The sequence below is a fragment of the Carettochelys insculpta genome, chromosome 5 (assembly GCF_033958435.1).
Source record: "Carettochelys insculpta isolate YL-2023 chromosome 5, ASM3395843v1, whole genome shotgun sequence".
NCBI lineage: Eukaryota > Metazoa > Chordata > Testudines > Carettochelyidae > Carettochelys > Carettochelys insculpta.
The window spans coordinates 62,877,268-62,904,524 of record NC_134141.1 but is presented as its reverse complement, the minus strand read 5'-3'; the positions used below and the strand labels follow the sequence as shown (position 1 = coordinate 62,904,524).

The 27,257-nt window shown below is 48.1% G+C and overlaps 1 long non-coding RNA gene across 2 annotated transcripts in view; it reads right to left on the bottom strand.

Annotated features, from left to right (window-relative positions):
- Positions 1 to 27,257, bottom strand: part of LOC142013111 (uncharacterized) — a 90,716-nt gene that overhangs the window by 10,705 nt on the left and 52,754 nt on the right. Inside the window, exon 4 of one of the 2 annotated variants that reach the window (XR_012645546.1) lies at positions 23,826 to 24,015. This is a non-coding gene — a long non-coding RNA (uncharacterized LOC142013111). The remainder of the gene's footprint in view (positions 1 to 23,825; positions 24,016 to 27,257) is intronic. The other variant, XR_012645545.1, reaches the window with a different exon arrangement.

Genomic DNA, 27,257 nt, shown 5'->3' with positions numbered 1-27,257 from the left:
GCTAGCATATAAGAAGTAGACAATAGCCTTTTGTAACCGCACGCTTGTAACTGTAGCTTAAAAAACTTGCAGCTAGTTAAGATCTAAGCCTGACTGCTGTTACTCTCTGTCACTGCAACGCAGCCGGCACAATAAAAAGAACTTTAACCGTTTGGTTACCACAGCCTGGCCGTAGGTGAGAGTGCTAAGAGCCTAGCGTAGAGTTGTGCCACCTCCACAGGGCAGACGCCTGGGGCGCCTGTCAGCCAATCCTGGTTGCCCGCTGCGACAGGACAGTGCTTCCTAGCAGTTGAAGTCTCAGGTGTGGAAAGGCTCTTAGTGCTACCATTGGGGCACCCGTCAGCCAATCCTGGTTGCCCACTGCGACCGAGCTCCCTGTTCTAGCAGTAAAAGACTCAGGTGTTTAGGACCCTGGGGCATCCGTCAGCCCAGCCCAGGCTGCCCGCTGCAAAGGAGCCCTGCGCTCTAGCAGTTAAAGACTCGGATGGTAACAAGGGCATAGTTGGTACCTCACCGCACATTACCCGGTCACCAGCTAACAGCAGATGACAGGCAACACTTCCCCTGTGGATAGTGCCACAGGCCACATATATGGGGGAGGCCTGAGGAGGGCCAGGCTATTCCCAGCTTGCCTATCACCTACACGGGGACCCCCTGTGGCCAGACAGCCCCCTGGACCACTAGCCTGTCGGGTGCGGGGGCACAGCAGTCAGCCCAGTCCCCAAAACTCCACAGGATGCCCATGCAGCAGGGTCTGCCATGTAGGGGGAACAGGCATGCACTCCCAGGACAGCCCCATCCCACAGCCCAGGGGGTGGTGGCTGCTGCTTATGGTGGGTGGGGAGTGGGGCCTTGGGGGCTGTGCTGCAAGAAAGACATCATCTCCCGCTCTCACCTTACAGCTGCGTTGTCCAAAGGCCAGGCCAGCCTCACTGTGCTGCCAGGGCCAGCCAGCCCCATCCTGATATTTGAGCCAGGCAGCCTGGGAGAGGTGCCCCAGATGGATGGCACCCCACCACCACCAGGGCAGGCCCCCGGCCAGAGGGGCCATCACCACACAGATTATGACGTTCTGTGGGTGTACACGGCTGCACTCCAGTGGTAAAATGACCTCCTGGAGCAGCAGCTCTGGGAGGACCAGGAGTGGCGACAGGAACAGGTGCACGCTTTGAACCAGCTGATGGCCAGGACAGCCTCCACACCTGCAGCCTCTGCCCTCCCACTTCCCTTCTCCAGCCCTTGCTCTTGATTCCACCCCTGCCCCTCCCAACCCCATGCGGTGCTGGCGCCCCTGCTCCCCAGACACCCGCCACCTTGGGAGGAAGGCCTCCTCCTTCCTCTTTTCTTCCACAAGATTATGGAGGGCACAGCAGGTAGCCACAACATGTGGGATGTCAAAGTCAGACTCAAGACTCACAAATTTGTCAGACCACTCTGTTTATTAGCAAAGCTGCTCTGCTAATGCACCCAGAAAATGTGAGTGCCATACAGAGCTCAAACCCCTTGATTTATACGGATGAAAGAAAGCAAAATTAAGAAGATTACATAAGGGGCAGGACTCACATGATTCCCATGAGATTAGTCAGTATCTTCATTTCCATATTAAGCCTCAGCAATGTCCTGTTCATATCTCCCTGGTTATCTCAATCACTGTCTAACACCTAATGTTCTTTTTTCTGTTATCCCACACACACCTGGCTCCACTCTGATCCATCCTGCATACCTACAAACAACATTAACATCATCTTCTCTTTCCTGTTCTTAAACTTATACTATTATTACAGGATAATTAATCTCTTTCTTACAATATAATTCCTTCGACTTTCACAGAGACATTCTGTTCCCCAACATCCTTCCATGTCAGAAGGCAATGGAACCTTGGCTTCAGTTGCCTGAAGGCACATCAATTTGGTTGCAAGCTCAGTTGAAGCGGATGATGAACTGTTCCTGGGTGGGGTCCAGGTGCCCAGTTTACAGCCTCATGAGCCAGGGCATGAGTGGGTAGGCCATATCCCCCATGGGGGATGCAGGGGCCCACCTTCATACCTTTGCACAGGCCGGAGTTGCGGAACACCCTAGCATCATGGATCCGACCCAACCACCCAACATAAATGTCCAGGAACTGTCCACAGTGGTCCACCAAGGCCTTCAGCACAACAGAGTAATAGCTCTTCCAACTGACGTACCGTGCTGTGCTGTGGCCCGTGGCTCAGGGCCCAGATGAGGATGTGAGTCCTGACTACTGTTCCAAAACAACTGGGGAAGCTGAGGGTGTTGAAGTTGGCCATGATCACACCCAGGTCAGTGATGCATATAAGCCTCCAGAGCAGGAGTGTAGTAATGGCCTGCACTCCCTGTGAAGGGAGGAGACCAGACACGGACATGAGAGACTGCGGGAGAAAGCGGCCCTGGCAGGCTCCCCTGCCCCCTCCCATCCTCTCCCCATCAAGCTCTCTAGGAGCCCGCACTGGGAGGCCACCACCCCAGCATCAGGGCTGCGTGAGGGTGGGGCAGCACAGTCCCCCAGGGATAGGGCTTCCCACCGACCCTTCCCCACCTCGCACCCTCCCACTTCCTGAAGCTCCCCTTTGGGCAGGACCTCCTCCCTCTTCTCACCCTCTCCCCACTGTGCAGGGCCTGTGGCCTGGGAGTGCCTTACCTGCATGAGTATGGCCATGACAGTGGACCTCCCAACACCGAATTGGTTGCCCACAGAGGAATAGCTGTCTGGGGTGGCCAGCTTCCAGAGGGCGATGGCGACCTGATTTTCGAGGGGGAGGCGGGCCACATGGGGGTGTGCTGTTGTCCGAAGATGGGGGCAAGCCAAGTTCAGAGCGCCATGAAGGTCTCCTGGGGCATCAGAAAACTCTGGAGCCACTGCTGGTCATTCCATTGCTCCATGATCCGCTGGTCCCACCAGTAACAGCAGGTGAGGTATGTCCAGACCTGCCTGAGCACCTGAGGAAGCAATGGGCAGTGGCACACTGGGGGTGTGCTCCATGGGCCAGATGGCAGGCTCATCCCCCCAGATGTGGTGGAAGACAGCTATCACGATGAGTGGCAGTGCCTGCAGAAGCTGTTCGTTGGTCCAGGGTGAGCCCAGGGGCTGCTCTGGTCAGGACAGAACAGCTAGGGAGCCTGGCGTAGGTTTGTTTTCTCTCAAGAATAGTAACAGAGAGGTCACCTTGTTAGTCTGTATTCTAACAAAACAAACTAGCAGCCATGTAGCACTTAAAGGCTCAGAAAACGATTTATTAGGTGATGAGCTTTCATGGGACAGACCCACTTCTTCAGATCTACAGCATTTCCAGTACAGACTGGCAGTTCTATAGTACAGAGCTCCAAAAAACATTTTTAAATAAAAACTGACAAATCAGATTCATAGAACTGAAAGTGGGCAGGGGGGCATGTTTACAAGATATAAGTGTCTTGTCTGAGATCATTACAAATACCAAAAGAAGGGAAACAGTCCTTGTAATGCATGAGGTAATTGGTATCTCTGTTGAGACCAAGTGTTAATGTATCAGATTTGAGTACGAACCCCAGTTCACACATCTCCCTTTGTAATCTACTGTTAGACTTTAACAGCCTCCGGGGGAGGGTCACACCTACAGCTTAGAACGGTTATACTTGAATAGAAGACTTTTTTCAGAACTAATGACCTTCCGTTATCAGCCCCCTAACCCTACAACTTGGAATTTGAGTCTGCAACATAAAGGCAAAGAGACCACAAAGCAAGCAACTAGCCCTCACATTTCTTACAGAGAGTTCACAATCTCGTACAGAATCCTCATTGCCCAGACAGACCCCCAAGTCATCACAAGCACTAACTCAGGTCTTCCTGCCTTTAACTTTTGCTGACACACAGATGCTACGTAAAAGTCAGAGCTGTATTTTCTTACCATAGACAACTTAGAGTACAGACCATTGCACAACATGGGGATCCACTCACAAAGAATTCCATGTAAAACAGACTGTGAGCAGTTCGCATCGGGGCTGGGTGGCCTAGTGGTGAGGCCCCCAGCCAGGGCTTGTTGGGTGGGTCTTCAGCCCCACCCAAGAGTCTATGGGTTAAGTTTGGGGTGTGGCCCCAAGAATCTAGATCCCCCTTTGGCAGGAGAGGGGTTCCGGGGGAGTGGTTCCCCCCCTCCCCTCAGTGCCTGGAGGAAAGTCCTGGCTGTACCCTCCGGTGGCTGACCAGGTAGCAGCTCTGGCTTGGGGCCTATTACCCCAGACCCAGCTCCTGCCTCTTGGCGGGTCAGCCCCAAACTGGGCTGGCTTCCTTCCTTTTATACCCCTCCAAGCCTGACACTGGCCACAGGTGAAGCTGGGTGGGGCTGACTGGGCCAACAGACCTTGTTTAACCCCTGCCTTGCCTGGCCTCCCTCTCACTCCTACACAGACTTTAACCTGAAACCCGTGTCCAATGTTGGATGGTTAGTATTTACTACAACATAACTACTTATGGCAAAGGGACTAAAACCTGTAGGTTACAGCGGCGTCTTCTCCTTTTGCCAATTTCTCTTCTTTCCCTGTCCTTTATACCTTCCTTGTCCTTCATACCTTCTTTTCTACTGCCTTGAAAATTTAAGAGAAAAATACATTCAATCTATTGAGATTTTAAGTACATAATAATACCAGCTTAAAGATATAGTAAAAGATATGTTAGCTGGTACTTGGATAACCCCCAAGTTCAGTGAACCAGCATCTGCCAAGCAATCTGCCCACCCGGGGCCGACAGTATGGAGCCAGATGTCTGGTGGCAATGGGGCTGGCAGCGGCAGGGGGTCAGTTGCCCAGCCAGGGCCAGCAGCAGCAAGGCCAACGGCAGCGTAGCTGGATGCCCATCCAAGGCCAGTGACAGCAGAGCAGGTGTCCCCAGCTCAAAAAATCACCACATTTGATTATCCGGAAATCCCCGCTCCCCAGGGGTTTCAGAGAGTCAAGCTTGTACTGTAACAGTTTTCATCAGTAGTTCACAAAGCATGCTACAGAGGAGCTCAGTATCATTATTTCTGTTTTGCAGATGGAGAAACAGAAGCACAAAGAGACAAAATAACTTGTCCTTCTTCCCAGTGGTAGAACTGGAAACTGAACTGCCAGTCCAGTGCTTTATCTATACACCACATTCACAAAAGTGAAGAAATTCAAGGCTTTGGGTCTCACAGCAATTATTAGAGACTGCGTGTGCATATCTTCAATGATTCTAGTTGTCCTGTATTAGTAATGCAAAATGCTACACGTACACAGAAGCTGAATTACAACAACTGACTTAATTAAGACAATAAATTCAATTCAGTGTAATTAAAAATATTATACAGGAAAACTCAAGAAATTTAATTGTGTTTCTGAGGAATTTCACAGTAAGTCCACCCCACCCAGGTTTTCACAGCAAAATATCAAGTTACAAGCATATCATGGAAATAAACTCATGGGTTTCTCTCAGTCTGAAATAAGGAGACTGTTACCTAGCAACTAGTGAGAGCTGCTGCTTTTACAAATTAACCCATTAATGGTACCACATGCAATACAGCTCTGAGGGATTTGCAATTATCTCTCTGCTTAAACAGCTCTGTTTCTGGTTGCACTGGAAGAAGAGGAGCTGATTTTTTTCACAGTTTAAAAATTAGAAATGGCCCACACTTGAGCTCCACACCCCTGAGAAATACAAAATAAGCTGGGTGGTAGGGGGGTGCACAGCCAGCATTCACTCACTCCCTTGGAGTTGCATGTGTACTGTTACACACTATACAGTAAACTCTCAAAATACGCAGCTTCAGGTTGTGCGTCATTTGCTTTAACACGAGTTAAGTACAACTTGAAGCTGCTCTGTGGCTGTCAGCCTGCCTAGCTACCTGCAGCTGCAGGCAGCGAGGCAGGCTAAGAGCCCCTTCTCCCTGCTTTCCCGCAGCCACGCCGCTATCAGCCTGACAGTCACACGGCTGGGTGACAGCAGGGAGAAGCAGCTAGTTAAGTGACCATCCCTGATTGGCTGTTCAGTTTCCCAGGTCCTGCAGGCTGGAGGGAGTGGGGAACCAAGCAGCAGCCTTGTTCCTGGCTGCCATGCACTGGGGGGAACCAGGAAACTGACCAGCCATGAGCTGGATGCAGGAGAGACCTACATCCCCCCGCAGGAGCTCCTGGTCACAGAATCACAGGGCTGGAAGGGACTTCAGGAGGTCATCTAGTCCAGCCCCCTGCTTCAAGCAGGATCAACCCCCACTAAGTCATCCCAGCCAGGACCTTGTCCAGCCAGGACATGACCATGCCGCAAGTAGCCCAGGGAGCATGGCCACCTGGGGTGTGTCCGGACTGGGGCTAGCAGCCTGCTGCACCTGTGGCACAGCCCTCCCTATGCACCAGAACATCCAAAATGCCTGGTACCTACCTGAAGGTCCCTTGAGGAACTCAGGGGAGGCTTGGGTGGAGGCAGCCTGGCTGGACAACCCAGACGGGACTGTGGTGATGAGAGTGTCATCACTGGAGCCCTCATCATTGCTGTGGGGCTCCAGCTCCAGCTGCCAGGGGCTGGTCATGCCCGAGGGTCCTGGCTGGTCCTCCAGCTCTCTCTTGGTCTCCAGCTCCAGCCTCGCAGTGTTGAGCGCCACTCCTGGGAGGCTGCCTCCTTTGCTCCGAAAAAGTGGTTCAGCTACTCAAAGTGGGGGCAGGTGGCAGTCACTGTCCCTGAGCAGCTGGCCACATCTCAGGACCAGCAGCAGGCCTGTTGGAGTTCTTTAATTTTGGATCACACTTGATCCAGCATGCAGGTGGGGTTCCTCTGTGCGCTCAAGCCAAGGGACATCCAGCCAAAATCTGCAGTGTTCCTGCACCAGCCAGTGGCCTGGAAAAGGACCTCCTCAGCCCCCCACAGTCCGAGGAGGTCCTTCAGCTCTGCCTCATTCCAGGATGGGGCTCTCTTTTCTGAGCCCTGGCTTGGCTCTTGGGAGCCCTGGGATGGCACAGTGGGGTACCCTGGGGAGCAAAGGGCTCCTGGATGGTGGCCACGGGTGTGATGGGGTGGCTGGCTGCGCTGGAGCAGCTGCCGGACGGCACATAGCAGGAGACTCATGTTGTCCATGCTGCTAGCACGCTCTCAGCCTTCTGCCACGGGGTTTCTGGGTTGCTGCGTCTTTAAACATGTCCGGATGCAGAGACCATAAGGCCCTGCTTGTGCTGGCAGGGGTGTCTCCGCGCTTCAACTGGCCGGCGCCACGGCAGGCTGCGCTTTTGGAAGAGCGGCCCGTGGATCATCTACACGTTTCCTTTCGACAGAGGATGCTCTTCCTGAAAAAAGGAGGGGAAGAGCACTTTCAAAAGGCATGCTGCGTTCCTTCAAAATTACTTCAGAAAGAACACATTGTGTGTGTAGATGCTCCACAGGATGTTTCAGAAGAGACACTTTCAAAAAATATTTCTGAAGGACTTGCTAGGGTAGATGTGGCCTGAGTAGCTCATCTGGGGATTAGCTCATAGCTGGGTCAACACTTCCTTTGTGGTTTATGACTCCATTTTAGCTCATGCCACAGCCTCTCTCGTGCTCCTGGAGCTACAAAGCTGCTTCTCTGTGGCTTGCCCTTCCAGCCAGGTCACTATAGTGTCCCCACTTTTGAGTTATCAGTCCTTCTAAACAACACCACCTTAGACAATTTTCAGAGACTATTGCCTTGTCCATGCTACTCCCCCAGCGGCTGGTGGAGGAACCCAGGCCCACTCTCTTCACCAACTTTCCAGTGTAGCGGGCCAACAATCAGCTATTACGGTCCATGTGGTCTCACTCTTGCAGCTGTTTTTTCTGGTCTTCTTCCTGCTCCTTTTTCTCAACCTGGAGAGTGACTTCTGAGCCATGTTCCCTCTAACGTTTCCATCCTGGAGCAGAACAAATTTTGTTATGTGCCCAAAGGCACGCGTGAATGTGAACTGCCAATAGAAACACATGCTGCTCCTCTGTAGGCGGCTCTGGGCACTTTGCTAATCAGCTGGACAGCACCTGAATCTGTCCTGGGCAGCTGCCCAAGTACTCAACTTACAGTGAACTCTGCTGCTCACTCTTTCTCCCAAGCGCCTCCTTTTTGGTCTCCTCTCCCTGACTTTATACAAGCCACTCCCCTTCTTGAGAAGAAAGATACCATAACACACCTAACACTGCCTTCACCAAATAAAGACCTTCCACCAAAAAGCAGAGCGCATCATGCAGCAGGCCACCTTGACAGAACCCGCTGCATTCATAAATAAATAAATAAATAAATACCCTGACCACACACCCCTACTTGTCACCTGCCATGCCACACTGGAACCTGTTTGGGGTGCCATCAGACAAGTCCATACTCCGTGAGGACAACATCCTGAAAGAAATCTTTCCCAAACCGATCCTCTGCCATTCAAACAATCTCCAACACCTCTTCAAGTTATTCATCAAAAGCAACCTCATAGAATCATAGAGCATTAGAACTGGAGGGGACCTCAAGAGGTCACTGAGTCCAGTTCCCTGCCCTCTCGGCAGGACCAATCACCATCTAGACCACCCCCAATAGGTGTCTGTCTAACTGCTCTTAAATATCTCCAATGATAGAGATTCCAAAACCTCCCTAGGTAACTTATTCCAGTGTTCAATCACCCTAACAGGAAGCTTTTCCTAATGTCTCATCTAAACCTCCTTTGCTGTAGTTTAAGCCCATTGCTCCTTGTCCTATCCTTAGAAGCCAAGGAGAACAATTTTTCTCCCTTTCCTTTTAATCCTCTTTGACGTACTTGAAAACCGCTATCATGTCCCCTAGTAAGTCTGTTCTGGTCTGGCTCTGGTCTGAAGAAGTGGGTCTGTCCCATGAAAGCTCATCACCTAATAAATTATTTTGTTAGTCTTTGAAGTGCTACTAGACTGTTTTTTTTGTTATCATGTTCCCGCTAAGCCTTTTATTTTCTAACCTAAACAAGCCAGAAGACACCAACTCAAAGCAGCACCAGACTCTGGCAAAACAGCAACGCAATTCCTGCAGACACACATCCACTGCATAGATGATCAACAGACGCCACAACAGACCTTTCATGATCCATAGATCTTACATGTCGTACACGTCATCCAGTTCACTGCACTAAATGCCCCATAACAAGCATGTGGGTAAAACAAAACAATCACTAAGCGCTTGTATTCTTTCATCGTTGTTCTGTGGAAATTCATTTATCACTTCTTGGCTATGTCTACACTAGCACACTACGCTGAAGTAGCCTATTTCGAAGCAAGGACATCAAAATAGGTTACTTCAACGCGTATCATCTACACGTCCTCCAGGGCTGGTGCCATCGACGTTCAACGTCGAAGTAGCAACGGGGAACATCGAAAGGAGCTGCCCTGGAAGGAAATGTGGAGAGTCCACACACACACAAGCACTCCCTGTCAAAATAAGGGGCCAGCAAAGCCCCAAGCCGCTCCCTTAAAGCGCCCCTCCCAGACACACTTGCCCTGCACAGCACAAGATCCACAGAGCCGGCAACTGGTTGCAGACCCTGTGCACGCAGCACGGACCCCCAGCTGCAGCAGCAGCAGCCAGAAGCCCTGGGCTAAGGGCTGCTGCACGCAGTGACCATAGAGCCTCGCAGGGGCTGGACAGAGTGTCTCTCAACCCCTCAGCTGATGGTCGCCATGGAGGACCCCACTATTTCAAAGTAGCAAAACGCGGATCATCTACACACTCCCTACTTTGATGTTCAACGTCCAAGTAGGCCGCTATTCCCATCTTCGGATGGGAATAGCAATTTCGACATCTAACCGCCTAATGCCGATTTCAACGTCGAAATAGCACATGGTGTGTGTAGACGCAACGCGTGCTATTTCGACCTTGTGCCGGCTACTTCAAAGTAGCTGGTTAGTGTAGACGCACCCCTTGTCACAAAAGAAACCTGCATAACACTGTAAAAGGCTCAGTCTGGGAACCTGAATACATAATTTTGCTAGACATTAAAAATCCTGGACTCAACAGAGACGCTGGTTTTATGGCTTACTAGAAGACTTACCTGGCATTGCACGGGTCCTTCAGGGCAGGGGGCTGGGAGTGTGCAGTCTCAGAGTAGAAGGCTGTGAAGGTGAGAGCAGGAGTCAGGGTTGGGGGTGCAGAGGAGCGCAGGGCAGGGAGTTAGGAACGTGAGGCATGCAGGAGTCAGGGTTGGAATGGTGTGGAAGGGCTCAGGGCAGGGGTTAGGGCTGCAGCAGACAGATCAGGGGTTTGGGAGGTGTGGGCCTCAGTGGAGGGGGTGACAAGATATGGGGGGTTCAGTGCAATGGGTGGGAGAGTTCAGGGCAGCGGGTGGAGGCAGCTGGCACCTTCTCCCTGGGATCGGCCAGGATTGGAAGGGGCTGGCTGTGCAGGCCACCCACTAACTTCTCCCCAGGGCTAACCTGGGCCAGTGCGGCTGGGCAGGCCACCTGCCAGTGCTCCTCAGACCTGGCCCAGGGTGGTGGTGGTGGCGGCTCTGTGGAGCTGATCAAGGGCAGCGGGGGTTGTACAGTCCAGCCAGCAACTGCCCCCTAGGGGTGGTGAGGGCTCTGCTGGTTGGCTGGCAGCTGCTGCCCAGAACAGGCCAAGGCAGCAGGGGCTGTGCTTCCTCAACAGCTCTCCAGGACTGTTAGCTGCATGCTTGCTTGCTGCCCTCCTGTGGTCATTCTGGAGTATAACTACCCCTGCTGCCAGACCATTGCTTTTCTGTTGGCTGAGAAACCATCACATTCCATTGTCCTGGTACAACCAAACCCTGACTTTGCTTTAAATTATAAAAGGAAGCTGCCTGCCAAATGTGGTGGTCCTAGTTCTTACTGTTTGGGAGGATCTCTTGAACAGACGGACTCACAGATGGACAGAGGGACACAGACAGAAGCACAATTTCTCTAAAATATATAGTAACAGAGAGAAAACCGTGCTAGTCTATATACTACAAAAACAAAAAAGCACTTCAGTAGCACTTGAAAGGCTAACAGAATAATTTATTAGGTGATGAGATTTTGTGGGGCAGACCCACTTCTTCAGATCATAGCCACACCTGGTATGGCTATGATCTGAAGAAGTGGGTCTGCCCCACAAAAGCTCACCTCATAAATTATTCTGTTAGTCTTTAAAGTGCTACTGAAGTGCTTTATTGTTGTAAAATATATAGTAGATTACAAAAATTTGTAACCTCCTTCCCATCCTGAGCCCTTTGAATATGGACATGTTATTTGCCCACTTCATTTTAAGTCAGGCGTGTCCAATCTGCAGCCCACGGGCCGCATGCAGCCCTGGACAGCTAGTAATGAGGCCCCACAAGATCGTAAACTTTTAACATTATTATGTGATTTATATACACTAACTATATTATATATTTTGTACGCGGCCCAAGACTATCTTCACTCAATGTGGCCTAGGCAAGCCAAAAGGTTGGACACCCATGTTTTAAGTGGTCTCATGTCCGTAAGCTTCATAAGCTGTGCCTCCTTTTGCGTACCTTCTCCAAAGCTCTATGAAGTTTAGAAGCTTGCCTCTTCCAATAACAGAATTTGGCCCAATAGATACTACCTCACCCACTTTTCCCCTCTCAAATCCTGGGACAAACATAGCTACAACAACACTGGGTACTTTTGTGTCTTCGGAGTTTTATTATCATGTAAAAGTTTCTGCAGTTTGAAGTTGCGGTTTGGCAGCTCTCAATTTGCATTAGAATATAAAGTGCAGAGTACAAAGTCAATGGTATCTCACAAATATTTGAGCATTCTGTGTGTACAGTCAGCCAATACCACTCTCTGCTGCCACTTAATTGCACTGTAACTTTCTCCTTCAGGGTATGAAAAAACACACCCCTGAATTCAGCAAGTTACAGTGCTGTAAAGTGCCAGTTTAAGCAGGCTCTCAGAGCTGGTAGCTGCTCCCCTCATGAAGGTGTTTTATTTACAAGACTGCATTAAAGCATTGCCCCAGCTGTGCTCTAAACTAAGCGATGTAGACAACGCCTAGGAATTAAAAGGCATTTTTTACTCTTTGTCATTCAAAAGATAACACATTCCCTATATTTGCAGTAAGCTGTTAGTTCAATCCATGAGTTCAGTGTCAGGAGGTATTAATGATCACCATACTGTAAACAAACATGATTTTTGAATATATTTCTTAGAATGGTACTTAAAATGTGTAGAAAAGCCAGTATCTGTCCTGATGACAGACCTAAGAACCCACATACTTCTCATATCAGGATAAATCTGGACTAACTCCAGTGACATCAGCTGACTTATACCAACGTAGGCATGGTCAGTGTAAAATCAAAATAAAGCCCCAAAGGTCACAACGCTTTTAGCGGACTACAGAAAAGTCTACCATTCCCAAGCACTATGTGTAGGGCTCTACTAAATTCACAGCCATGAAAAATGTCTCATTGACTGTGAAATCTGGTCTTCCTCCATGAAAGCTGGTCTTGTGTGTGCTTTTACCCTGTACTACATTAATTTAATAGGGGAAATGGGTCTCTCTCAAATTGGGAGTCCCAACTCAAAAGGTGGCTGTGAGAGGGCTCACAGGCTTGAGGGATGTTGCTTTACTGCTGCCCTCTCTTCTCTGCTGCATTCAGAGTTCGCTCACCAGAAAATGGCAGTTACTAGCTGAGGGCCCAGTTCTGAAGGAAGCAGCACATAAATAAGAGTAGCAAGAATGGGACCCATTACAATAACCGTGCAGTCTCCCCCTACCCACAACCTCCTTTTGCATCAGGGCCCTTTCAGTTACAACACCATGAAATTTCACAAACAATCAAATTTACTATTTTTAAAATGCTGTGACGGTAAAATGGATCAAAGCGGACCATGAATTTGGTGGGGTCCTAACTGTGTGTATGAGTCTGTAGTACGTGAAAATAAAAGGATCATGCTCCAGAATTCAACAGCTTTATTTTTCTTTATGTAGCTCAAACCTGTGAAACGTGTGCACCTCCAACACATTGTTGCAAATTGTCCATTATCATTACACCCAATAGCAAAACTGTCACAGAAATCAAGAACAGAATCACACTTGTTAATTTCAGTGGCAGTAGAAGGTGCTCAGCAACTCACAGGACCAGACCTATAGCTAGTGAATAAATGAAAATATGACCTCTCGTACATGTAAAGTTGTACGGGTATATAAGTATCTGCATGTAAAAAGATCTGTAACACAATCAAATTTCAGATTGTGTTAAGGGAAAATATAGGGCACAACAAGTTGTAATCAACTGCAAGATATATCTGTATGTCTACATCTGACACAGAAATCTCGCCCTCCAAACTAACCTTCAGATATTTAACACAACTGTGAAGTTGATCTTACTACATGGTGCTGAAATTTGGAGATGCATTTAAGACAGCGTTTCTTAAACTCTATTCTGTAGAACACTCTGAGGTGTGCCACAAGCATCTGAGACTTTTTTGATAACGTACACTGATGGTATATAGTAACAGAGAGGAAGCCGTGCTAGTTTATATACTATCAAAACAAAAAGCAGTCAAGTAGCACTTTAAAGACTAGCAAAAACAGTTTATTAGGTGAGCTTTTGTGGGACAGATCCACTTCAAAAGAAGTGGGTCTGTCCCACGAAAGCTCACCTAATAAACTATTTTTGCTAGTCTTTAAAGTGCTACTTGACTGCTTTTTGTTTTGATAGTATATATTTTTTGTTATTAAAACCAGATACTATGTTATTTCTTCATTGCTGTGATACCTAGTTATTTTGTATTTGTTATGTATGATCCTGGTTGTTGGGTTTGTTTGTTTGACAACAACTTTTTTTTGAAGAAAATTTACACAGGTGTTCTGCATTAAGTATATTGTTTGGTGCTCCACAGCCCCAAAAAGTTTAAGAAATACTGCATTAAGATCTTCCTCTCTTCAAGGAGCTACCAGATTGCTTGTTTTTGTGAAGCTACAGCCTAACATGGCTACCCCGAGACTATCTAACTCCAACTTTTCATGAAGAACTGACTTAAACAAATCCTCAGTATAAGATGTCAGAAAATATCACCAGTGAAGAACTGTGTAGGAGGACAGGAAATTAGAGCAAAAAGTAAAGCTAACTAGAACATATGTGGAGGAAATACCCAAATATAAAACAAGAAGTCAGAGGTTAGACTGGAATACCCAAGACAAATTGGCCATAAGGTGGGCCAACAATAAATGACACAGAAATGCACAACAGAAGCAGAATTTAAAGCCAACAAAATGACTTAAGAAGCTAAGACTGCACCAGGAGACAAGCAAAGAAGGAAGGCTGTGGTAGAGGCCATGTATTCCACATGGAATGGTGAGGCACATGAAAGAGACACATCTCTTTGCGCGCACATAGGCTATAATTACCCTACAGCGATCTGTTGACAGAAGTCACTGTCAGAAGAGATTTCCTGACAAAACTTCTGTCAACAGATTGCAGTCGGACACAAAAGCCAATCAGAAGAGCGCTTTGCTCTGTTGACAAAGCACACGGACTGCCCAGCTGTTCTCTCGACAAAACAGACACCTGGAAGCACAGCGGACAGGGCTGCTCATTGTTCTGGATGCCCTGTCTGTCAAGAGAAGGCTCCCCCAGAGTGTCCACACAGCTTTTTTGCCAACAGATTCCATTGAAAGCAGCGTTTTGCCTCATGGCTGAGAGGCAGAGCGCTGATGGTGAAAGTGCTGAGTTTTGTCTACAAACTATCAATAAAATGCATTTTGTGTGTGGACATTCCACCAGTTTTGTTGACAAAACCAGGGTTTTGTTGGCAAAACTTGCTAGCGTAACCATAGCCATATTGTACCCTCCACAAGTCTCTTACCATTATATTACCCGTGCTCATATTATCACAGTCTTGATGGATTGTGGTGTTAGTAATACTAAGACATAGAAGGAAAGTGCAGAAATTATAGACCTAACTCAGGCCATTAGCAAGGACAATTTGCTAATTCTTTCACGGGCTCACGTTATAAAACTTAACTATTCTGTCTCTGCAACATCAATACCTGTATCACAAATAAGAAGGGCGGGGGGGAAGAAATGTTATTCACCAAGGACCTGTCCAGAGATAAAAAGCGAATGTAACATGAAGAAAAAAAACTAAGGACAAAAAATGGAGATTAAATTAAAATGAAATTTTGAATAATACTGAGGCATTAGAGAAATGAAATAAGCCAAATGAGCTGAAGGAAAACTAAGTAACTGCAAGATTTGGTATTCCGTGAGCAAAGTCTTGAATCTCTTGAAGGACAAAAGATGAAGGTCACAGACATTATGATTGTGTGAAGTGGAATGGAAAACAGTTGGTCTCAAAGCAATCACTAATAACAGTCCTTCTCTAACAATATCTCTCTCTTCTAACTGCAGTTTAGGATTTCTTATACTATATCTATTTTTAACTACTTATTTCTGTCACAATGTCTCTCCAAGCCAATAATTGTCTCCTTGTTCTAACCTCTCCCAAATCGCTTACGTTTTATCCCAGAGCTTGACTTTTCTAATGCTGGTTTTTCTGACCTTATTTTTGTATAGTTTTATTAACCATATTTTGATTTGCAGCACATATCTATTGAACGGGCACCGATTTTATTTCTAGTGGATGAGGTTTTACGTAGGACTGTATTCTAGAGTCTTCCTAATGTCATGAAGAAAATCTAATTTGCCCGGTCTTTTAGACTGGGTGCTTATAGATCACGCAAAAGCTGCAAGCTGTGAGGTGCACATATTCCTGCAGACAGCACTCTAGAAAGATGTGAGAAGTAAGTAAGTGTCATGATTTACATATTTGCTGCTTCTAGATCATACTTTCCTCGAAAGTGCTAATGTGTGATTAATGTGCCCTTCCTTTTGATATCTCAGCTGAAAATACTGTGCCCTGAATGAGCAGATGGTGCATTAAATTGAATGATAAGCGGAAGAGAGTTAAAATGCTTTGAACAGGAGGAAAAAAAAAAAAAGACAGCCTCCAAAGGAAATCTGTGCATTTCATCTCTTAAAGGAGAAATGTATGTTTTCTAGCTGTCAGAGAGGACCCCACCTTGATTATTCCACTTCTCTAGATGCAGCTGTCTGAGCAGCTAGTTTTTAATGTAACAGGTTCAAATAAAGTGATATTTTAACTGTGTTCATTTCAGCATACTAGAGAGACAGGGTGGGTGAGGTAGTATCTTTTATTGGACTAACTCATGTTGCTGAGAGAGACAAGATTTTAAGCTTATGCATAGCTCTTCTTCAGCTGTGGAAGAAATTGTAAAGCATAACATATTTCAAGGGACCGTTCAAGGTGAAATGGCCTGTTAACACCTCTCCCATCATAAAGTGTGTTATTGAATCCTGATGGCTTAGGTCATCTTCTAGAGATTGATGTTCATATTAGTGTGGAATGGAGGGAGTGTGTCTTCTGTAACACCATCTCTCCCATCCTAGCCATGTACATGGTATTGCATAGGCACTCTGTGCAGGACCTTTGTGGATTGCCAGAACAGAAGGAAGAGAGGCTCTATTCTCCACAGCAGCTTTCTCTACTCTATATCTGGAATTCCTCATGGACATATTAGCTCCCTCTTGGTACTTCAGAGCAAAACGGCTTCTGGACTTATGCTACCATAAGGAAATAGGCCAGCAGAACAGCAGATATACCTGCAGGATAGTTTTTGGTTCAGTGTGGAAGGGAGAAACATTTCTCAGGGCACCTCCAAGAGCCATGTGCTTTGGAGACGCATCTCCTATATCGGCAGGCTCACAATTCATCCCCCCCAGGTGAAGCACTGCCAGAAAGAGAGGGCCACCTCCTGGAGTCATTCTTTCATCCCTTCTGATGATTTTCTAGGTTTTGTCTTTGTTATTTAGCTGCTAAGCTGAACATACATCTAAAAGAGTTCCAGGATTTATATTTCCACTGTCTCACAGGCAGCATGTGGTGTGTTTGACTGATGCATCAATAAATCCAGCAGATGTTTTTTCTTGTTTCATTTCTTCAATTCCTGCCTGGTTACATGGTTGTGAGGACATTGTGGCATGTGGCATTTCCTGTTATAAGCCCACTTGAAGAGTTTGTGTTGCTGTCTTCTAGTGCTTAGCCTTGATCTTTCTTTCCTCTCACTTAAAATAAAACCTTTGAGGGGGTTGTTACGCCAGTTGTGTGCATCTAGGCTATGTCTAGACTAGAGACAAAACAAAAGCTGTTTATTGAGAAAACCCAGGGAGCGTCCAGATTACCAAGCGCGTTCCGTTGACAGTAAATCGACAGAATGCAGCACTTCTGTAAACAGCCACGCCCTGCTTGCCATGAGGAAGAGCACCTCTGTCAACAAAACATGGTTCTGGATTATCTGCGGGGGGGGCCCAATCGGTCAACAGAAAAGGCCTCCAGAGCACTGCACAAGTACCCCAGGGGGCACCCTGTCCACAGCAAGCAGCACTCTATGGTCCGGGCCTCTGGCCCCTCTTAAAGCTGCAGGGAGCCCAGGAAACCCTGTGCAGGGAGCCCAGGAAACCCTGTGCCACGAAGCAGAGAGCGTGGGAGCAGCAGAACTACCGGCTGCAGTTCCCCATGCCCTCACAGCCACACCATTGGTGAGAGCCTCGCAGAGAGCTGAGCACCAGGCAGCCTGAGAGGCTCCTGGGCCATCAAAGGACTGGCCTGAGTGGTCCCAGGAGCCAACCCGGGGCCGAGGTCCAGGCCCTGTTGGATTTGCCAGTGAGAAGAGGGAGGAAGACAGACTCCAAGACCCCCAAAGTGAGGCACCACAATGCCCCGATATATGCTTGGATGGCCACTGCCCTGGCTGAAAGGGGCCACCTGCCTACCCCGAAGCATGGAGCAGGTATGGGCCATGCTAAGGAGCTTCGCCAGGGCAATATCTGGGCCCAGGACACTGCCCCTATTACTATGAGTTCCACGCTATCCAGGGGGGACGGGCGGGGGAGGACACACATTCCCGCTGTGCCACAGTATGCACATACCACTTGAGGCCCCCCACCGCAGCGGGAGCACCACCAGGAGACCTCCGAGCCCCAAGTCCCACCAGAGGTGGAGCCAGACAGAGTCAGAGGCCAGCAGCAGATTGTTACTCATCCTGGACCTGACCCCCACCAGCCAGGCCACGTCCAGGGTGGTGTTGCTGTTGGGCCAAGGTCCCTCCGTGGAGTACCCTGCACGCTTCATATGCCCCATGGCGTGGGAGGCGGGCACAGATAGGGCGTCCTATGAGCATCACCTGGCCGGCTCAGGCAGGACCTCATGCTGTGCTCCTGGCACTCGAAACTATGTGCAAGACAGCGTGTGCCACCTGGACCCAGCAGACAGCACTTGGGCACGGGCAGCATCCTGCTGCCAGCCTCGTGGGACACCGAGTGAGACCTGGGAGGGGGTGCCTTGCCAGTACTTACAACGGCTGGAAGAGGGCTGGCCACAAGGGCGTCAGCCTGCCCTCAACACACCAAGAGGTGTAGCACATGGGCACGCCTACAGGGACTAGGCAGCACCTGCTCCTGCTGACAGCGCTGTGAGCTACGGGGGAGAGGGTACTGAGGAGAGCCAGGCTGCTCCCAGCTCACTTGCCACCCATGTGGGGCCCCTCTGTGGTCAGACACCCCCAGTGGCTGCTAGCCCATTGAGTGGGGCATGGGGGCACAGCGGCCAGCACAGTTCCAGGGGCACTGAGGAGCCCCCACGCGGCAGGGCCCATTATGCAGGTCACATGGGGCTTTGCTCCCGGGACATTCCTGTCCCTTGGCCTGGGGATGTTGGATGTTGCTCATGGTGAGGGGCAGGGACCGAGGAGCTGCACTGCATGAATGGCTCACTGTCTCTCCTCTTTGCCTTCCTTACAGCTGCACCTACACCATCTGCAGGCTGGGCCAGCCCCACCAGCACCAGGCTGAGCCCACATCTGGAGGGGCCACCGGCATGTCCACCATGCCACCTTCTGGAGGATGGCCCAGATTATGGAGTGGCAGCTCCTATGGGCCAATGTGTCCCGCTTTGATGCTGCCACCGGTGTTTGTCAGAACACAAACCCACCCCCTCCCTGCGCAGGGACTGCAGCCATGAGGAGGCCCCCGAGAGCGGACTTTCCCATGCTGAACTGCATGTTGGGGTAGGCAAACTGTTGGGGTTGGCAAGCTTCCAGAGGGCAACAGTGATCCACTTCTCCAGCAGGATGGTGGGCTGCAGCCAGGTGTTCTGTCTCTGGGAGGCAGGGGCAAGCCAAGCACAGAGCTCCAGGAAGTTGGCCTTCCACATTCAGAAGTTCTAGAGCCGCTGCTGGTCATCCCACTGCCCCATGACCAGACAATCCCACCAGTCAGAACTGGTGCAGGGCCTTCACATTTGCCTGTGCAGCTGGGGGGCAGACGCAGGTGCGACCAGCTTGCAGCCATGGTGAGGTCCTGGAAGGTGGTCTCATGCTTGCCATCCGTAAGGAAGAGGAGGACAGCTGTCTGGAGGTACAGCAGGTGCTGAAGTGTGGGGCTAGCACAAGCCCAGGAACTGCTCTGACACCACAGCTCCGAGGAATGAGCTGTCTCCCCCAGAAAGACCAAAAGCCCTGCTTTGGCTGTGCTGTCCCTTGTGAAGGTAGGCACACCTGCAGCCTGGGCAGGGAATGGGTGGCTGGGGCCAGGGGTGTCCCTTTAAGGGAGCATTTTGCTGGAGCTGCCGGAAGGCAATGGTGACCTGTGACCCTCTCTGCTATGGCTCGGGGTGGCCATTTTGCTGGTAGAGCTGACAGGCAGTCCGGCCACTCTCTGTCAACAGAGCTGATCGCTTTCTTCATCTGCTTTGTCGTCTGGATGTGACCTGTGACCTGGATGTGACCTGCAAAGTACCTTTCAACAAAACCTTCTGTCAACAAGTAGCTCTAACCTAGACATAGCCATGCAGAAAGAACAGATATGCAAAGTGGTTCTTAATTCCTTTCTGGATCTTTTCGCAGTAGCCTCCTGACGTAAAAGAAAACCAAGTGTATTACAGACATACCCATTTTCCTTTATGCACACGTTTTCTGAAAATGGATTTCTCCAGGAAGAAGCATACGCAAACAAATTTTGCATCAAACATTAATAATGCCTTCATGGCAATAATAATACCATTAATAGTATTAGAAATCTGTCAAATTCCAAATATCGGTTTGAAAAATACCAACTGCTTTGGTATGAGATTTAATTCATCTACACAAGCTAATGGTAAAGAGGCATCCTAATTTATTCCTAATCTCTACCCATACAATGGCTGCGTCTACACGTGCACGCTACTTCGAAGTAGCGGCAGTAACTTCGAAATAGCGCCCGTCACGTCTACACGTGTTGGGCGCTATTTCGAAGTTGAAATCGACGTTAGGCGGCGAGACGTCGAAGTCGCTAACCCCATGAGCGGATGGGAATAGCGCCCTACTTCGACGTTCAACATCGAAGTAGGGACGTGTAGACGATCCGCGTCCCGCAACATCGAAATAGCGGGGTCCTCCATGGCGGCCATCAGCTGGGGGGTTTCGAGATACTCTCTCTCCAGCCCTTGCGGGGCTCTGTGGTCACCGTGGGCAGCAGCCCTTAGCCCAGGGCTTTTGGCTGCTGCTGCTGCAGCTGGGGGTCCGTGCTGCATATACAGGGTCTGCAACTAGTTGTTGGCTCTGTGTATCTTGCACTGTTTAATGAAAGTGTGTCTGGGAGGGGCCCTTTAAGGGAGCGGCTTGCTGTTGAGTCCGCCCCGTGACCCTGTCTGCAGCTGTGCCTGGCTCCCTTATTTCGATGTGTGCTACTTTGCCGTGTAGACGTTCCCTCGTTGTGCCTATTTCGATGTTGGGCTGAGCAACGTCGAAGTTGAACATCGACGTTGCCAGCCCTGGAGGACGTGTAGACGTTATTCATCGAAATAGCCTATTTCGATGTCGCAACATCGAAATAAGCTATTTCGAAGTTGGGTGCACGTGTAGACGTAGCCAATGTGCCCAGAAAGACATAGTGCTACTATATTAATATAATACCTTAAAAATACAAATATCACAAATAAAGACTATGGGACAGATGCTCAACTGCTGTAAAGTGGAATAGTTTCACTGAGGTCAATGAGCCATGCCAATGTCCTTACCCCACTCCGTGTCTCAAAGAACAAAATGGGCCCCAATCACTCCTTTAAGACCATAATAAGCAGCCGTTATGAGGACTACTCCGTTGAATAAGGTTCCTGTCTTTGTATGGATGGAGAACAATAGTACTTAAGTCTTGAGGGTTACAAAGTTTTTTAAAAAAAGAAAAAAAGAAGAAGGTATGTCACTCTAGTTTGAGTTTGCTTGAAGAATGAGTTTTGAGGAGAGACTGAGGGTATGCCTACATAGAAATGAAAAAACACGTATGGTCAATGCCAGCTGACTTGGGCTTGTAGGGCTCAGGCTGTGGAGTCTGTTTCATTGCGTTAAAGACTTGCGGAGCCTGGACTCTAGCACCCTCTGGCTATGGCCACACTAGCAAGTTTTTTTGACAAAACCAGAGTTTTGTCAATAAAACTCGTCATATGTCCACACACAAAATGCCTTTTGGCAACAGCCTGTCGACAAAACTCAGCACTTCTGCCAACAACCTTCTGCCTCTCCCAGACAAGGAAGAGCACCTTTGTCAAGAAATTCTGACAACAGAAACACTGTGCGGATGCTCTGGGGGCATTTTGTCGACAGACAGAGCTGCCCAGTGTCCTGGAAGCCCTGCCAGCTGTGCTTCCAGTTGGCTGTTTTGTTGAGAGCAGCCAGGCAGTCCAGCCGCTCTGTTGACAGAGAGGAGCGCTCTTCGAATCCACTTTAGTGTATGGCCACACTCTGTCAACAGACGTTTTGTTGGAAAAATCTCTTCCAACAGAAACATCTGTCGACAAATGTTTCTTGGCTATGTCTACACTACAGTGATTTGTTGACAGAAGTTACTGTCAGAAGATATCTTCAGACAAAACTTCTGCTCACAGATTGCAGCCATGCATGGAAGTGGATTGCTCTGTCGATCCACTCTGTCAACAGAGAGTGGCCGGATTGTCACAGGGAATCAGGGACCTCAACACCTTTGCAGATTAGGGAATTAGGTACGTCTGAGGCAACAGGTCAATGGACTCAAACTGGACTTGGGTCCAGGCTCAAAGATCTTCCCCCACACACTTGATGCTCAGATTTCTGAGCCCAGCTTACAGCCTGAACAGGACTGTCTGAAGTGTGATTTTTAGAACCACAAGACTGAGTCAATTGACCCAAGCTCCAAGACTCAGCATGAAAGATTTTCCCTTGCTGTATAAACATACCCAGTCTTTTCATGTCTTGTTTCTGCATCTATAATTTTGGATATTAAAACTTCCCTAACTCACAGCAATGATGTCAGGATAAGTTAATTTATGTGAGGTGTTCAGCTACTGTGGTGATGAATGCCATAGAAAGCTTTTACCAAAACACAGAGGTAACAGCATACTGTAGAATGTGTGGAAATAGTCTGTAATGCCCTACTTTTACTGTGTAGAAATACCGGATGTTCATTCGGCATCACCAAACATGGGTGCCAGCTTCCTCCAGCCCAAGGAGTGCTCAACCCCTCTGCACCCTTGCCGTGTCCCCACCCTGTCCCTCACGCCCTCAGCCCACTCCTTTCGCCCCACCTGGGCATGCCCCATTCCTGCTTCTCCCCGTCCTTCCAAAATCTCTTTCATGCCGCAAAACAGCTGACTGTGGTGGGGAGTAGGTAGTGAGAGGGCTGGGGAGGACTTAAATGGGTGAGTCACCACTGGGTGGGAGGTGCTGGGGGAGGGTTCTAAGCACCAGCTATTTATTTTTTTCCATGGCTGCTTCAACACCGGAACACCACGGAGTCAGTGCCCACGTGACAAACACATACCCCCAACACTATGTGACAGTACATATAAAATGCAACCAATCTGCAGAGTTGCTGAGGAAACTGAAAAGCAGACCCTTTCATATTTAGAGGAGAAATAAGTTTGATAAACATGTATACCATTTAAAAATCCATTCCGTTTTCAAGTGTACACTTCATCACTGCTGTTTCAAAAGAGCTAAATCAACAGCAAAAGCCAATTTTCCCAACTATGATGGAAGAAATCAAAATGCATTGGCAATGGAGATCATCTCTGATTTGTACACTACAGCGACTGTCGACTGCATTTACTGTAGAGGCGTAAAAACACCTGTGTGTGCTGAAAGTGTGTGATGTTTGTGTGCACTCTCAAAAATCAGACAGATGTCGAGGACTGAAAATCAGGCCTATGTGGGTATAGGCCTAAAAATGTGTGTGTATGTTAGATTCAAATTAAAAACATTTTTTTTTTCTTTTTGCAGATATACAGGGTCAAGGAATATAGCTGGTACTGTCAACACAGAAGGGAAAAGACATGGAGGTAAGAAGGAAAGCAAAAAAGATCCTAAATATTTCCCATTGTTGTTAGCCCTAGAACAGTTCCACCTGTGTTAGGAACAATACAAGCTCCAGTATAGATATCCCACTGGCTGTTACTTGGGCTACCACCGTTTTACATAGCTTATCTAGAAGACCTGCTTCGAGTAAATTTAGATGATGTAGCTTTTAAAACAGTGTTGGCAAGTGGAAGCCTACATCATCTACACTAAGGCCCTCCTCTCTAGCCTCGGAGAGAAGGTTTTACTATGAAATCAAATTAGCTTACCACAAGCTCTTTACAGCAGGCCCCGTCTCTTTGTAACCACCACCTAACTAGCCTGAGCTCCTGGTCCCTGGCTAGGGCTCTTGGAAACCAGGGGAACACAAACAAATGAAAAAGAAGCCTGATTTGAAATACCACTTATCACCCAAAGTAAGCATAGTTTAAACACCCTTAAAATCATGTTGTAACTTACACTCATCCCAAGGGTTGACTTCTATAGGCTTACTTGAGTTTAAACGTGTCTGACTGTGCCTGTGATGAGTTCCAAGTGGTGGCAGGCATGACTTATAAGAAAACAAAACAACCATTTTCCTAGTCTTGAGAGGTCCTTAATTAAAATTTGCAAAAACATCTACCGCCATTGGAGTGACCACAACTGGTATCTAGGAAAGAAGAAAACAGATGAACTGGGTATTTTGCAATTTTAAAAAGTTATTTATCGTTAAACTTTATAAGCAGAGTATTTTTAAATTAATTGCTGCTGTTTTATAATCTGCTCTTTAAATATCGTGTAAGTGGCATAGTGATCTCTGTTGAGGCTGTATAATTCTAAATTTGTGTATTCATGGAAAGACATTTCAGTGGTTTCTTAAAGCACAAGGATCACAGCTTTCATCCAAGCTACTTTATATCAATCAGTTAATTAACATTTCTTCAGAAAAATGGAAGAAGAAAAAAGCTCTGTTCACAAAAGCAAAGTAGCCATTCTGTTAATTAGTAGAGCAACACATAATGTCACTTCACAAAGGGAATAATGAACTAATATACCATCAATATCAGTTACTGACAGAAAGATATCGTCTATCATATTTTCTTCAGTCATCTGATCTTTTTCATTGGAGTTAACATATGTCAATACTTGTATTCTGCAACAAAAACAAATTAATTCCAAACATGTATTCCCTAGGCATTTCCATCTCTTTGTCTTTGATCAGTGCAGCTCTCTGTTTCTTCATAGGAAAGACTTAACAACATAACAATTTCACTAGCTTAAAAACGCATGCTAATCTGTACGGTTGCAATGTAACGTTCACTTTTATTTTTAGGAAATTCCAGGCTGATTTTCATTCCCCAGTATGAGTGTACACCTACACTTGACATACTTTGTGTGCATGCATACATTTTTATGTAGCTCCAGTACCTGCAATCTCCTTTCCTTGTGGTACAAAAATCAGCGTGGAGTATATGGAAAATGTGTGGGTCAGGTGGCAATAGAAGTTACTCTTACTAGCGAGGGTATGATTGGAATCTAAATTAAATTAAGAGCCAATAATTGTACTCTTACATAGATCTGCTGTATCAAAGTCTTATCCAAGCCTTCAAGACTCAAAGGCTGTAGACAGACACCCAGTAGAGTTAAGAAGAGTTGGCTTAGCCATTAAAAAAAAAAATACACACACACACACACACACTCATCCCTCGCTCTATGAGCACAATTGGTTCCCGACTTTCTGCTTGTAGGTGAAAACTCGTAAGAGGGACGCTAAATTCCCATTAACATACACGAAATAGTCTCTGATTGGTGAAGGAGTGGCAGCATGTGGTGCTGCTTTTGAAAGGCTAGGGAACCTTGGGTTTATAGAATCATAGAATCCTAGGGCTGGAAGAGACCTCAGGAGGTCATCTAGTCCAGCCCCCTGCTTCAAGCAGGATCAACCCCCACTAAATTATCCCAGCCAGGATCTTGTCTAGCTGGGACTTAAAAACTTCAAGGGATGGAGAATCCACCATCTCTCTAGGCAACGCATTCCAAGGCTGCACCACCCACCTGGTGAAGTAGTTTTTCCTAATATCTACCCTACACCTCTCCCTCTTCAACTTCAGACCATTACTCCTTGTTCTGCCATCTGACACCACTGACAACAGTTTCTCACCCTCCTTTTTAGAGCTCCCCTTCAGGAAGTTGAAGGCTGCTATTAAATCTCCTCTAAGTCTTCTCTTCTGTAAACTAAACAAGCCCAAATCCCTCAGCCTATCCTCATAGGTCTTGTGCTCCAGACCCTTAATCATTTTTGTTGCCCTTCGCTGAACCTGCCCTAGCAAATCCACATCCTTTTTATACTGGGGGCCCAAACTGGACACAATATTCCAGATATGGCCTCACCAGTGCCGCATAGAGAAGAACAACCACTTCTCTAGATCTGCTTGTAATGCTCCTCCTAATGCATCTCAATATGCCGTTAGCCTTCTTGGCTACAAGAGCACACTGTTTACTCATACCCAGCCTTTCATCCACGATAACCCCTAGGTCCCTTTCCATCGTACTGCTGCTTAGCCAGTCAGTCCCCAATCTATACCAGTGCTTGAGATTCTTCCATCACAGGTGCAGGACTCTGCACTTCTCCTTGTTTAACCACAACAGAATTCTTTTGGCCCAATCTTCTAATTGATTCAGGTCACTCTGGATTCTCTCTCTAGCCTCCAGTGTATCTACCTGTCCCCCTAGTTTTGTGTCATCTGCAAACTTGCTAAGGGTGCAATCCAGTCCCCCATCCAGGTCATTAATAAAGATGTTGAACAACACTGGCCCCAGAACCGAGCCTTGTGGCACTCTGCTTGAAACTGACCACCATCCAGATATTGAGCCATTGACCACTACCTGTTGGGCCCGACCATCAAGCCAGCTTTCTATCCATCTTATAGTCCAAGGATCCAGTCCATATTTCTGTAACTTATGGGCAAGAATGTTGTGGGAGACTTTGCTGAAGTCAAGGTATATCACATCCACTGACTTCCCCATGTCCACAGAGCCTGTTACCTCATCACAGATGCCAATCAGATTGGTCAGACAGGACTTGCCCCTGGTGAATCCATGTTGGCTACTTTTGGTCACTTTCCCCTCTTCCAAGTGCTTCAAAATGGATTCCCCTCCATTGTTTTCCCAGGGATTGAGTAGGGGGTTTGGGGAGGGGGAAGGAGTTTAAGGTTGGGGGCAGTTTGGGGCCATGAGTGGGAGGGAGGGTTAAAACCTGGTGGTAGGTAGGGTCAGTGGGGTGGGTGGGTTAAGGATGCTGCAGGTTGGGTGTGCAGCTGGCAGAGGGATGGGGGAGGTCAGGCTGCAGTGGGTGAGGACTGCAGGGCTGGTGCGGGCAGCTGTCCTGGGGCCTGGCCTTTCAAAGAGCTCTGGGCCCCTTTGAAAAGCCACTGAACACTGTGCTACATCTATGTGCAGCTCTGAGGGAGCACAGGGAGGGGCCAGAGCTGACTGCATTAACCCCCAGCCTTATGCCTAGGGGCCTTTCCCAGCTTGTCCCCAGTGTTAGTCCCACTGGGTTGAGTCATAGAGATCTCCTTAGGACAAATATCCTTTTGGACGCCCCTAAACTCTATGCCACTGAGCAAGCCCCTCGGGCCTCCTCCAGTAGTGACACAGATGGGGTCACAGCCCTCTGCAGTACAGTACAGATACTAAGATCAGCACATGTGTGGGAAGGCTCAGCCAAAGGGACTTGCCTCAGCAACCAATGCACTGTCACATGTCCCATGTAACTCCTAGACCCCAGTCCTCTGATCAGGCCATGGCTTCACTGTGTGGAGCCTGCTTACCCCTGCCAGGGGTCTGGGCTTTGGTTCCAAGTCGCAAAGTGCAGCACATAAAAGCTGTGCCTGGTTCAAACAGGCTCAG